We start from the raw sequence: 11,253 nt of genomic DNA on the forward strand, positions 1-11,253 counted from the left end.
AATTTCGTTAAATATGTTCGTCAACGACCTTTTTTCCATGACTAAGATGAGACGATGACGAGACGGCACCGACGTCATTAAACACTAACAGTGACAATATCAAACATGCAATATGGTTGAAGAAAAAAGACGAGACTAAAATGTTCATATTTTGACATGTTGGGTGGGCGGATTGGCTCTCATAACGGACCGGGTCCTTTCCGTAATTTTGTCAGACACTTATAATAACAATCTGAGCTTGTCGGTGCAACACAGTCTCACGGCAGTTTGTGAAATAGTCACGAAATGTATTCTATTTGATTCGTGTGCATAGACACGAATTTCTGTTTTTTTTCGTGATGCCACACACGACTTTCAACAATGTATTTTCCGTGCGTTTTCCTATGAATGTCCAGCAACACATGATGCACGTGACAATTTCCGCTCCAGTCTTTTCAAAATCAAACTACTTAGTAAGGTTTAGGAAAAGATTGCGGTTTGGGTTAAAATAACTCCAGAAGTGTTGTAACTTAAGTATGGAAATTACGTGACAATTAAATCAGTCTGGTGTATTTTGACCCATCCACTGCGACTTCCTCTGTACGTGGCGTTCGCTGATCTCAATACATCCCAGTTCATAATTAGGTGGATTGCATACAAATTGATTTCGTGCTGACCATCACAAAAAAAAAAATTAATTTGTGTCCATGTACACAAATCAATACATTAAATTTCGAGACTATTTCACAAACTGCTGTGTGACCGGGCCGGTCGGTGGCAAAAACAAACACTTTTAGTAAACGTACATTGACAGTGCATAATTGCCCGATATGATTACATTGCAGACTGTTAAGCGGCTGCTGGCTGCAGTGCTGTCGCTCAATACTGGACCAATTTCAAAAATTGTTGTCCCCATTAGTCACTTAGACACAGAAACATGGGAAAATAGGGTCCAGGTTGAAAAATACCGGTGACCGGTATTTGTAGCATGCATTTATAGAGACAGACAGAAAAAAACGTGTGTCAAGATGAAAAATAAGAGAAACTGAAGTTTCAGTCTGTCTGAGCAAACGTACATACAGTGAGTCAGAAAACAGACAAAACAACAAACCCAAACTGTCAAACCACTCTGTGTTCAAATACAACATTAGCTCATTTTGCACCGGCTTGCTCTTTATTGTGGAGTGAGAGAAAATACCAGATAACAAGCCACTCTTCAGCACTCAGCTGTAGCTCAGCACCTCATACTCTGTTCGGGATGTTTCAGTCCCACGAAGCCCATCCTTGTGCCACACTGTATTGTCACACTGATACTAATGAGTACATGAAGAACAGCTGTGCAGACTGACTAAATCAAGTGATTTTTAAAAATGCAAATAGGGCATCTGGGGCAAAACAGGGAAATGAGCGGATATGTTATGAACACGCAAAGACTGTGAAAGGAAGAGGGCCGAGAAGAAGGTAAAGCCGACTTCACTATTAGGTTTACATAACACATAGATCTGTAGTTGACAAGTAGATTAGTTTCTATATAAAATGACACCTTAGCTCCGTTCTTATGGAGTGAAATCCTTTGAGTTGTATCCACTGACACGTTTTCATGCTTGCATTAGTTTTGTCAAAGTTGCATCATCGTTGTGGAGTAAAGCAGTACAGACTTTTCAAATCAATCAGCAAGCAACACTCAGGATTCAAGAGTCTGCACACAAGCGTGGTTAGCCGTGATGGGATAAAACCTGCTAAATGTAGTTCTGTGTGGTGCTTTCAGGATTTGCAGTAATTATCTGACAGTTAAAGATGCTTTGATGATTTGATACAAAGACTACTAACTACACATTGCACAAAATCACTGTTTTTGTAGTGGCCCTGCAGGATGGGTGGAGGGTGGAGGGTGGAGGAACTTTTACTACAAAACTCTGTTGGAGTTACCTCCCCGACTAAAGAGCAGAAAAAAACACAACTTGCTGTAATTGTGCCCTCTGGAATCGAGTATAATGATACCTCACAGACTGACATGATGACTGATTACTAGCTCCAACAACAACACACACACACACACACACACACACACACACACACACGCACGCACACACACACACTGTGCATCAATGGTAGAAAAAGTCCTTATATCCTTGACTCAAGTAAACATACCAATACGTTAATGTAAAAAAATACTATATTACAAGTAAAAGTCCTGCATTCAAAATCTTACTTAAATGCGCACAATATGAAATTCAGCAACCCGTTCCCACTCCCACCTCGTCAAATACCGCCGTATGGTAAGTTCCCGTTGGCATCGGAAACCGACGCACGGACGCACCCTTTAGCAACAGTATGTGACGAACCAGGCTTTCAACTAACTTCATAGTGAACCCACCTAGGGCGTTATTTGACATTCGGTGCAAGTGACGTAGTATTAATGGGTTAAACAACACAAGACTTTCAACCAGGAGACCGTTTTTTTTGTGTCCAGCGTGAAACTAAAAGTAACGTTGACTTATTTTGTCACGTCAGTCTTGAGTCATGTGACAGTATCGCCAGGCCCGTGAGTCCCGTGAGTCACAGTTTGATCGGAGTTTGCGAGTGATTGACTGCTGCTCATAGATGGCAAGGCTCAGGCTCAGCTCTGATTGGTTGTTTTCTTCCGGTCTGTGAAATCTTGCAGATGCCATTAGAAGCACCGGAGGACACAGAGGCACATGCTTTTGTCTCATGCACTACTGTCAGAATATAGTGACCGTTTTATAAAATATTTTTTTTTAATCATATTTGCTTCAATTTGCCAACTCCAGCTTTAAAGACGGAGGCTGTGTTTGCATGGTCGAACAAGTCCACCACCGTTACCTTAATCGGAGTATGCACAGCTGCATGTAAACAGTAATATTAGTGGGATATTCATTTTCATTAGCCATGTAAACAGCTTAGTATATTGTCTTTTTCAGAATAAGGGCAAAAACCGGAATATTTTGGTTTCTCTCTGTTGCTCCTCTCTCGACATACACGTATAAATGTGTGTCTATCTCTCTCACACACACACACACACACACACACACACACACACACACACACACACACACACACACACACACACACACACACACACACACAATCTCCATGCTGGCTATGAGCCACCCTCTCTATAAACACTGAGAGCTGCCTGCCTGAGATGAAAGTGGGTCTTGGAATAAAACCTTAGAGCTCAACAGCTGGTCAAATATCACACACACACACACACACACACACACACACACACACACACAGTTTACCAGCCAGCAACTCTGGGTATGCGTGTGTCTGTGTGTGTGTGTGTGGGTGGGTGGGTGGGTGTGTGGGGGTGTGTGTGTGCTCATGTACAGTATGTATATATTTTGTATTAGTATGTATATGAAGCGTGTCTGCATGTGTCGTAACATGCCCGTGTTTGTGCTTGTGACTCGGTGTGCGTGCGTGTGTGTGTGCGTGTGTGCGTGCGTGTGTGTGTGCGTGTGCGTGTGTGTGTGTATGTTTGCCTTGCAGACACAAACGTGACGTTGATCTATTGCAAAATGAACAGCTCTCGTCCCGTTTGCTGCCTCCTCTTCAAAGACCAAAACACACACACACACACACACACGCACACACACGCACACACACACACACACACATTTGATCCACACTGTATTTTCTCTGGTCTTCTCTCCCTCAACATGAATCTGACTGACCCAATAGATAAAGACAAGCAAGTCATGGAGACAGTAATTACATGGATGGGGGCTGTAGGCGGTGTTTTAAACAACAATTAAAGCAGCTCGTTCACACGAGGACTCTTCACAGACACGAAGCAACTCAACTGCTGGAGATAATTATACAGATGTCACGTCTGCGAACAAGCTAACACCAGCAGGGGAGGGACAATGCCACAGTGATGAGACGGATTGGAAATCCACTGTGCTTGGTTTCCATTTAATCATGCATTTATTCATTTATTTATTTATTTACATTACAAGAGACCCGAGTTCAGCTCTGTTGTTGTTGTTGCACCTTTTATTTAAACAGCTTTGTAATTGCTTTGAAGGAATATGAATATGATGTTTAGGACAATTCAACATGCATGCCTTTTACTTTTAGGCAGTAGATTTCAGCCCGTTCTCATTCCTAGGGTGTTAAATACCGAGGCTTTGTCATGGCCGTTGGCGTTCGGTACCACCGCACATGGCACCCTTTAGCACCAGTATGAAACGCACCGGGTTTTCCATGAACTATAATGTAAACAAAGGCTGTCAATCGATTAAAATAATCGCGATTAATTGCAATTTAATCACATTTTATCTCTTCAAAATGTACCTTAAAGGAAGATTTGTCAAGTATTTATTACTCTTATCAACATGGGAGTGGGCGAATATGCTTGCTTTATGCAAATATATATATATATATTTATTATTGGAAATCAATTAACAACACAACACAATGACAAGTATTTTTCAGAAACCCTCACAGGTACTGCATTTAGCATAAAAAATATGCTCAAATCATAACATGGCAAACTCAAGCCCAACAGGCAACAATAGCTGTCAGTGTGTCAGTGTGCTGACTTGACTATGACTTGCCCCAAACTGCATGTGATTATCATAAAGTGGGCATGTATGTAAAGGGGAGACTCGTGGCTACCCATAGAACCCATTTTCATTCACATATCTGGAGGTCAGAGGTCAAGGGACACCTTGCCAAAAATGGCCATGCCAGTTTTTCCTCGCCAAAATTCAGCATAAGTTTGGAGCATTATTTAGCCTCCTTTGCGACATGCTAATATGACATTGTTGGTACCAATGGATTCCTTTCTCTATCTTTAACACTGAGCTACAACCTTAAAATCGCAAGTTGCGTTAATGCGTTCAAGAAATGAATGGCGTTAAAACTAATTTGTGTTAAAGCTTCAGTAGGTAACAATTTTACCATGGTAGTATGGGTTGGTACCAATGGATTCACTCTAGCTTTCCTAAAGTGATGCCAAAAATAAAGTGACGCCAAGGGGCGGTATGTGACAAGTTGGGAACGTGTGTTGCGGTTTACGGGGCTAGGGTTATGTTTCTGGGGTGGATGTGCGACAGCACCACCTATGGGGGCGCTCCAAATCCGAATTTCACCTTCGGCACCAAAAGGACTAGAGCCGGCCCTGCTGGCTAGTTAAGCGCCACCGCATTGCACAGCGCGGTTTAAGAAGACCAGCGGTCTCTCTCCTGGTATTTTAAACTTGATTCCATGCCGACTGCATGGATATGTAAAGGAGTGAATATGCAGGAAAATGCTTTACATACAGCAGGGGAGCTGTAGTCATTTAACAAGTGTCCCTTGTCATATATTTGCATAGGATTGGACATTTATAAAGTAGTCTATCTAATAAATGATGGAACAAATGAGAAAACCTATTAGAGCTTTCACTGTTCCCTCACGCTCACTATGGTCATTAATTAAGATTTCAACGGCAAAATAAAATCCATCAGTGCAGCCAGTGAGAAAACCGAAAACTCTCTTTGTTCCTTCAAATCATTAAACTTTTCATCTCCCTGCTCGGGCACCAGGTGCAAAATTTCGCCCAAATTTTCTCTCCTTTCTCTCCGTAAATATCCTGTTATGTCTGAATAAAGATATAAGGAACATTAATGTAAAAGTCAGCAAAGACATCAACGTAGTTGCCAACAATGTTACATATTCAAAGTCTGGAAAGGGATTTAGACTTTTTGTTCCCCTCAGCCCTTTGAGTCCTCCTTACTGTGCCACAGTCTGAATTCTCTGCTTCCTAGCTTAATTTTTCTCCTTCCTCAAATTCACTTTCACACATTTAATAAAACCATACTGTTGATGAGAAAGCAGCTCTAGAGTAACATTTACAGTAAGAGAGAGTTTGTTCTTCACTGGAAGCAGCTGGGATGGAGCCGTTTTACTGCAGAAGAATTATGGGCATCACTTTAAACTTAAAACAATAAATCAGCCGGAAATTAACAGCAGTGTAAAAGAGCCTGTGATGAGCAGCTGCTTCAAACATGTGCACTCTAACTCAAACAGCTCTCCAGACTGGAGTTTAGGCTGGTTATCACTGATGAGACTGCCAGAATAAGGCTCCAGATGCAAAATAAATGGCTTGATCACAAAATAGAGAAAGCAAAGAACAAATGTAAGATCAAGCAGAATCGTGCAAATTACTCATTCTCAACCAAACAACACCAAGAATCAGTTCCACCCTCGTCCATAAACAATAATTACTAAACAAATTTACAAAAAGTGTCTCATCTGTTGTCCAAATGCGATAAATTGTATTTGATCATATGCAGCAAACGTGACATGAAATATGTGGGAAAAAACAGGAATGCAATCTGAATGAGGGTTACTCAACAACACAGATATAATTGTAAAAAAAAAAAACGCCTTGCGGTTGTATGCCTCCGCCAACCAGTCAAGTTGCAGTTTACATCCATGTCTGTCCAAAATGTCATCACTTCATTTTTTATATCCTGTTCGACGTTTGTGTGTAATAGTCATAATTAGCATATGAATTCTTGAGTTAGGTCCAAAAACGTGTTTTGTGATGTCACAGTGACCTTGACCTTTGGCCACCAAAACCTAATCAGTTCATACTTGAGTATTGTAAATTTGGAGAAATTCCTTGCAGGCGTTCCTGAGATATCATGTTCACAAGAATGGTCCGAACATACCAAGCGGCAACCTCCGAGGCTGAAAAGTGAAGCCATCGCGGAAGTGTCAAAAACTGCAGTTCATCGAATGGCCACTTGAGGCTGGCTCCAAAAGGGAGTCAATCTCCATAGACCCTCATGTTTAAATGCCCAACTTTACAGCAGATATACAGGGATTTTTATATAACTCACCCGTTAAATGATATTAAAGCTTAACGTTATTCATAATTAAGGGCGTGGTCGCTTTGAGTGACAGGTGGGTGCCATCACAACCATTAGGTGTATGCTGCGGTAAACTATCATTATCTGTCACTGGTCTATATTTCTGTCATCTGTCAATCGTTCATCATCAGAAATGTATAAAGTACGTGCAAAAGACAAATACCCATATAAAGAGAAGCTGACAGAGATAAAGGGTCGATATATTACAAAGATTTAAGTTGGGAGGACCTTGGCAGTTTGCCACCAATTACAGGCACGGATGTGTTTTGGTGTTAGTGAACACCTGTCAGCAGCTCAAAATATGTCAATCTTTGGAGGCTGATGTCCAATATACAAAGAAGTTGGTATATGACATTAAGATCTACAAGCCTAATGCCAACTACACAATCATCCGGACAAAGATAAACTAGCCAATGTAATGCTAACGGAATACTAACAAAACGTCGGCTAACACTACATATTTAATCTACCCTTTATCCTCCAAAAATGTCCGACTTGCTGTCAGTGACGTCCCATTCCCTTTAAGAAGGAGACACAAACATATGTGGTTCAACATTTCTTACAACATGGCCTCCCCAATTTGCAGATCATGAGCCTACAAAACAATGAATTGTGGTCCACAGAGGAGCAAATTGATGCCCAGAGCATCTCACAAATTGATGAAACGGGTCTAAAGTGTGCTTGTGACAGTGGAGAGACAGCAGAGAGTGATGGACTGCAGAAAAGAGGTCATTCTGCTGAGTAAGTGCTTTTTGTTGTCAGGACTGTATTAAAAGGACTGGGCACTCTTGTTTTTAGCTCTCTCATTCACTGCCCTATATAAACAGGGATCATCACAAGCCTTCAGAGAGGACAACTATTTGCATTAACTTTACACACAATAACTGGAAGAAGGGCTTATTTCTTATTTTTCAATTATTTAAGCATTTTTTAATCCTGCTAAGCATATTGTTTTGTATACTTCATCTAATGTAACTCAGTGGCATAATAATGAGGCAATTTTAATTTAAAGTTATTTAATTTAAAGTTTAACCTGAACATAAGTTTGTGACCTGAACACTAGTTAACAGTGGCACTTTGAACAGCACTGTCTTTTCAAAGTCATTTTGCTCAATAACAATGTCAAAGTTAACACTATAATAACACGTTAAGGCAAATTTGTTTTAATGCCACTAATTTCTTTAACGCATTAACATAAGTTGTGATTTTTAGGTTGTAGTTTTAAAGCTAGAGTGAAGCTGCTGGTATCATATGAAACTACAAAACCTGAGGAATCCACTGGTACCAACCATGTCATACTAGCTTGTTGCTAGGAGGTGAAATAACACTCCAAACGTGTGCTACATATAATCCTGACTTTACTTTCTGCTAACTGAAGTCAAATGTAAACAGACCCGTTTAACAGAAAGGCAACTCAGGAAATCGTTGTCAGCAATGTTTATAAGTCAATACAAATCAATTATGAGGAAGTGAGACGGTTAAAAAAGAATGCACAGCTTTGAAAAAGAAATGAAGTCAATTACCAGTTTGGAAACATGTTACTTTGTCAACAGTATGCAAAAAGTGCTCATCTGGATTATTGTGTAAAAAGATAAAGGGCATGGTACATACAGGCACACACACACAAACACACACTCACACACACACACAGCTTATGTCTGAGCTGAGTGCTGGCCTGACTGACGGTGCTTTGTTCATCCATCCGGCCCTTCTGCCTGTAAATGCAATCCAATCCAATCAACTCTGGGGGCCAGGGACAACACAATCACACACACACACACACATACACACACACAAAATACACAAAAACACCACAGTCCCAAAGGGGCAGATGCTCCAGAGGTCTGACAAGGCAATCACAAGACCTTATCCATCACGACTGACAGAAGAAGAGGAGGAGAGTAAAAAGAGGAGGAGGGGTGGGGGATATGAGAGGTGAGGGTGCGATTGATGGGGGTAGTGGTTGCAATAAAAGAAGTGGAGGAGGAGTGATGGGGATAAGGGCAGCAGAGGGATGATGGGGCGGGTGGGATTGAGGCCGTGAGACGCAGCAGCAGCGTACAGTATGCATCGACACTGGCCTCCAGCAGAAGTTTAAGGTGGATGCGGCTGCAGCCGGAGATTGCAGCCCAGGAAAAATGGCTTTATCTTAAAAATGTTCCCGTGCCAAGGTCACAATGGCTGTAAACACACACGTGTACCCAGCAGGGGGGATTACTTGTGACATTTGCTTTGGTATACAAATGCCAAGTTACAGACAGAAAGACAGAGAGGGGAGGAGAGAGAGACTGACACAAACTCTTATAAATATCGTCTGGAAACCAGGATCATCCATCACAACTTAAAGGGCGGGAAAAGGGGGGTAGAGCAAGACAAAGAACAACAAACAAACACACAAACAAAAGAGAACTAAGGAATAGAAACTGTACTTTTTAGTGGATGTTTGGGTCCTCCACTTTGCTCCAGACTGAAATATCTCAACAACTGTTTGCAATGAAATTGTGTACATTGATGTTCCCCAGAGGATGAATCCTACTGACTTTGCTGATCCCCTGACTTTTCCTCTAACGCCATCATGATGTTGAATTCTCAAGAACTATTGGATGGGTTGACATGAGATTTGGGAGACCTGTTTGTACAAATAGAGCCCAAATTTTAAGAAAATTTGAAAAAAAAGAAAATGTAAATTAATCCACATGTCCATCCACTAATGTAATGCAAATATTTGGAATTGGGTGCATCAGGATAAACCAACTCGATATCATGCCAAAGCGAGTAATAGACCCACCTGTCCACCAGAGGATAGCGTGTCACTGTCATGTTTTGCCTCGCAGAGTCGTGAATATTACACACGTGTATTAAGGTGCAGTACCAGCAGGGGGCAACAAAACCACGTAGTTAGGTTTAGGAAAAACGTCATGGTTGGGCTTAAAATAAGTCCAAAAACAAAGTAAAATATGTACAGAAACATCAACATCACTACGACAACAATACTACAACAACATCACTACGGAAAACATGTGACAAAAATCACTACAAAACGCTTGACAAACGTCACTAGCGTAACTTGCAAAACCAAACGCTTGACAAACGTCAGTAATGTAACTTGCAAAACAAAACACCGGTCTCGAACACCGATCCCCTGGTTGAAAGTCCTGTGATTTTTGGACCCATCCACCTCGTGTCCCGCCCGCCATAAGCAGTCTTTTTCCGTTATTCTTCTACGTCACTAGCTCTAAGCGTAGCATATTCACGCAGATGCATTTAAATTGCAGTCAATACAAACTACATGACGTGAAAATGCTTTTGATTTGTGCATTATCGTGTCATTCAAACACCTTTTCGTGCGACTGGGCTAGATAAACCGTGTAGCATCTAATTCTCCAGTCAGGGGCCATTAAACCATTGCAGAAGAAGAGGGTGTAAATTAAAAGTGCACCACTCCACAAATTCCTGCAAAAATAACAACACTCTTTGCTAATTAGCAAAGGTTAGCATGCTAACGGGCTAAACTAAGATGGTTTCCCAGTCAAATGTATGAACTCATTGTGCAGGTCCTTCAGAATAAGAGAAGCTGTGTGACACACAAGCTGGTGGCATGTCTGTTCTGGTGCAGTCAAGAGTTCACGAGCTGTCCTCGGGTCAGACTGAAGGGTCCATGGGGGAACGAGAAGGACACAGGGATAATAGGAAAGAGCAAATAAAGACAGAAGGAAGGAGATGGGCTGTATGGAGGATGGATAGACAATGTAGACGAATAGATAAATGGATAGATAGATAATTAATTCAGGAGGTGGGAACTAGTATGTGTCGTTAGTGGGATAATTAAATAGCTTTGTAGAGAAAAGTTTTAATGAAAAAAGTGTTTGAAATGAGATTTTTTATGGTTATTCCTGAGGGACTGAGAGGGAAGAGGAGATAACACAATTTGACAAAAAAGCAAAAGACATCAGCAGGAAGAGAGCAGGTGAAGCACTGAGCTGTCTGGATTAAGGCAGGTTGGATATTTGGCCCCTTGAACCAGCAGTTCCTCCTCTAAGCCACCATCTGCCATTATGGAGCCACGGCCTCAGGCTAAGGTATTAGTAACCCCATGACAAAGGCTCCGGTGACTGGAGGAGTGGGCTTGTGAGTGTGGGTGTGACCCCCACAGACATCCAACCTAACCTCAACCTCAATGAGATTGCCGTGCACGCTGCGTCTATCTCTCAAATCAACTCCAACACAGATTACCGCCTTCAAAATAAGACTTAAAAGGAATAATTGCCATCTTTTATGTGGATGTCTGATCAGTGATGATTGGATAGCCCCACAGAGTAACTATCTTATCAGGAAGCTCAGGATGAGGCTTCTTTTTCAAAGTAAAAGCCCCCAACTTTCACTG

This window comes from Sebastes fasciatus, chromosome 1 (genome assembly GCF_043250625.1).
Source record: "Sebastes fasciatus isolate fSebFas1 chromosome 1, fSebFas1.pri, whole genome shotgun sequence".
In the NCBI taxonomy this organism is placed as follows: domain Eukaryota; kingdom Metazoa; phylum Chordata; class Actinopteri; order Perciformes; family Sebastidae; genus Sebastes; species Sebastes fasciatus.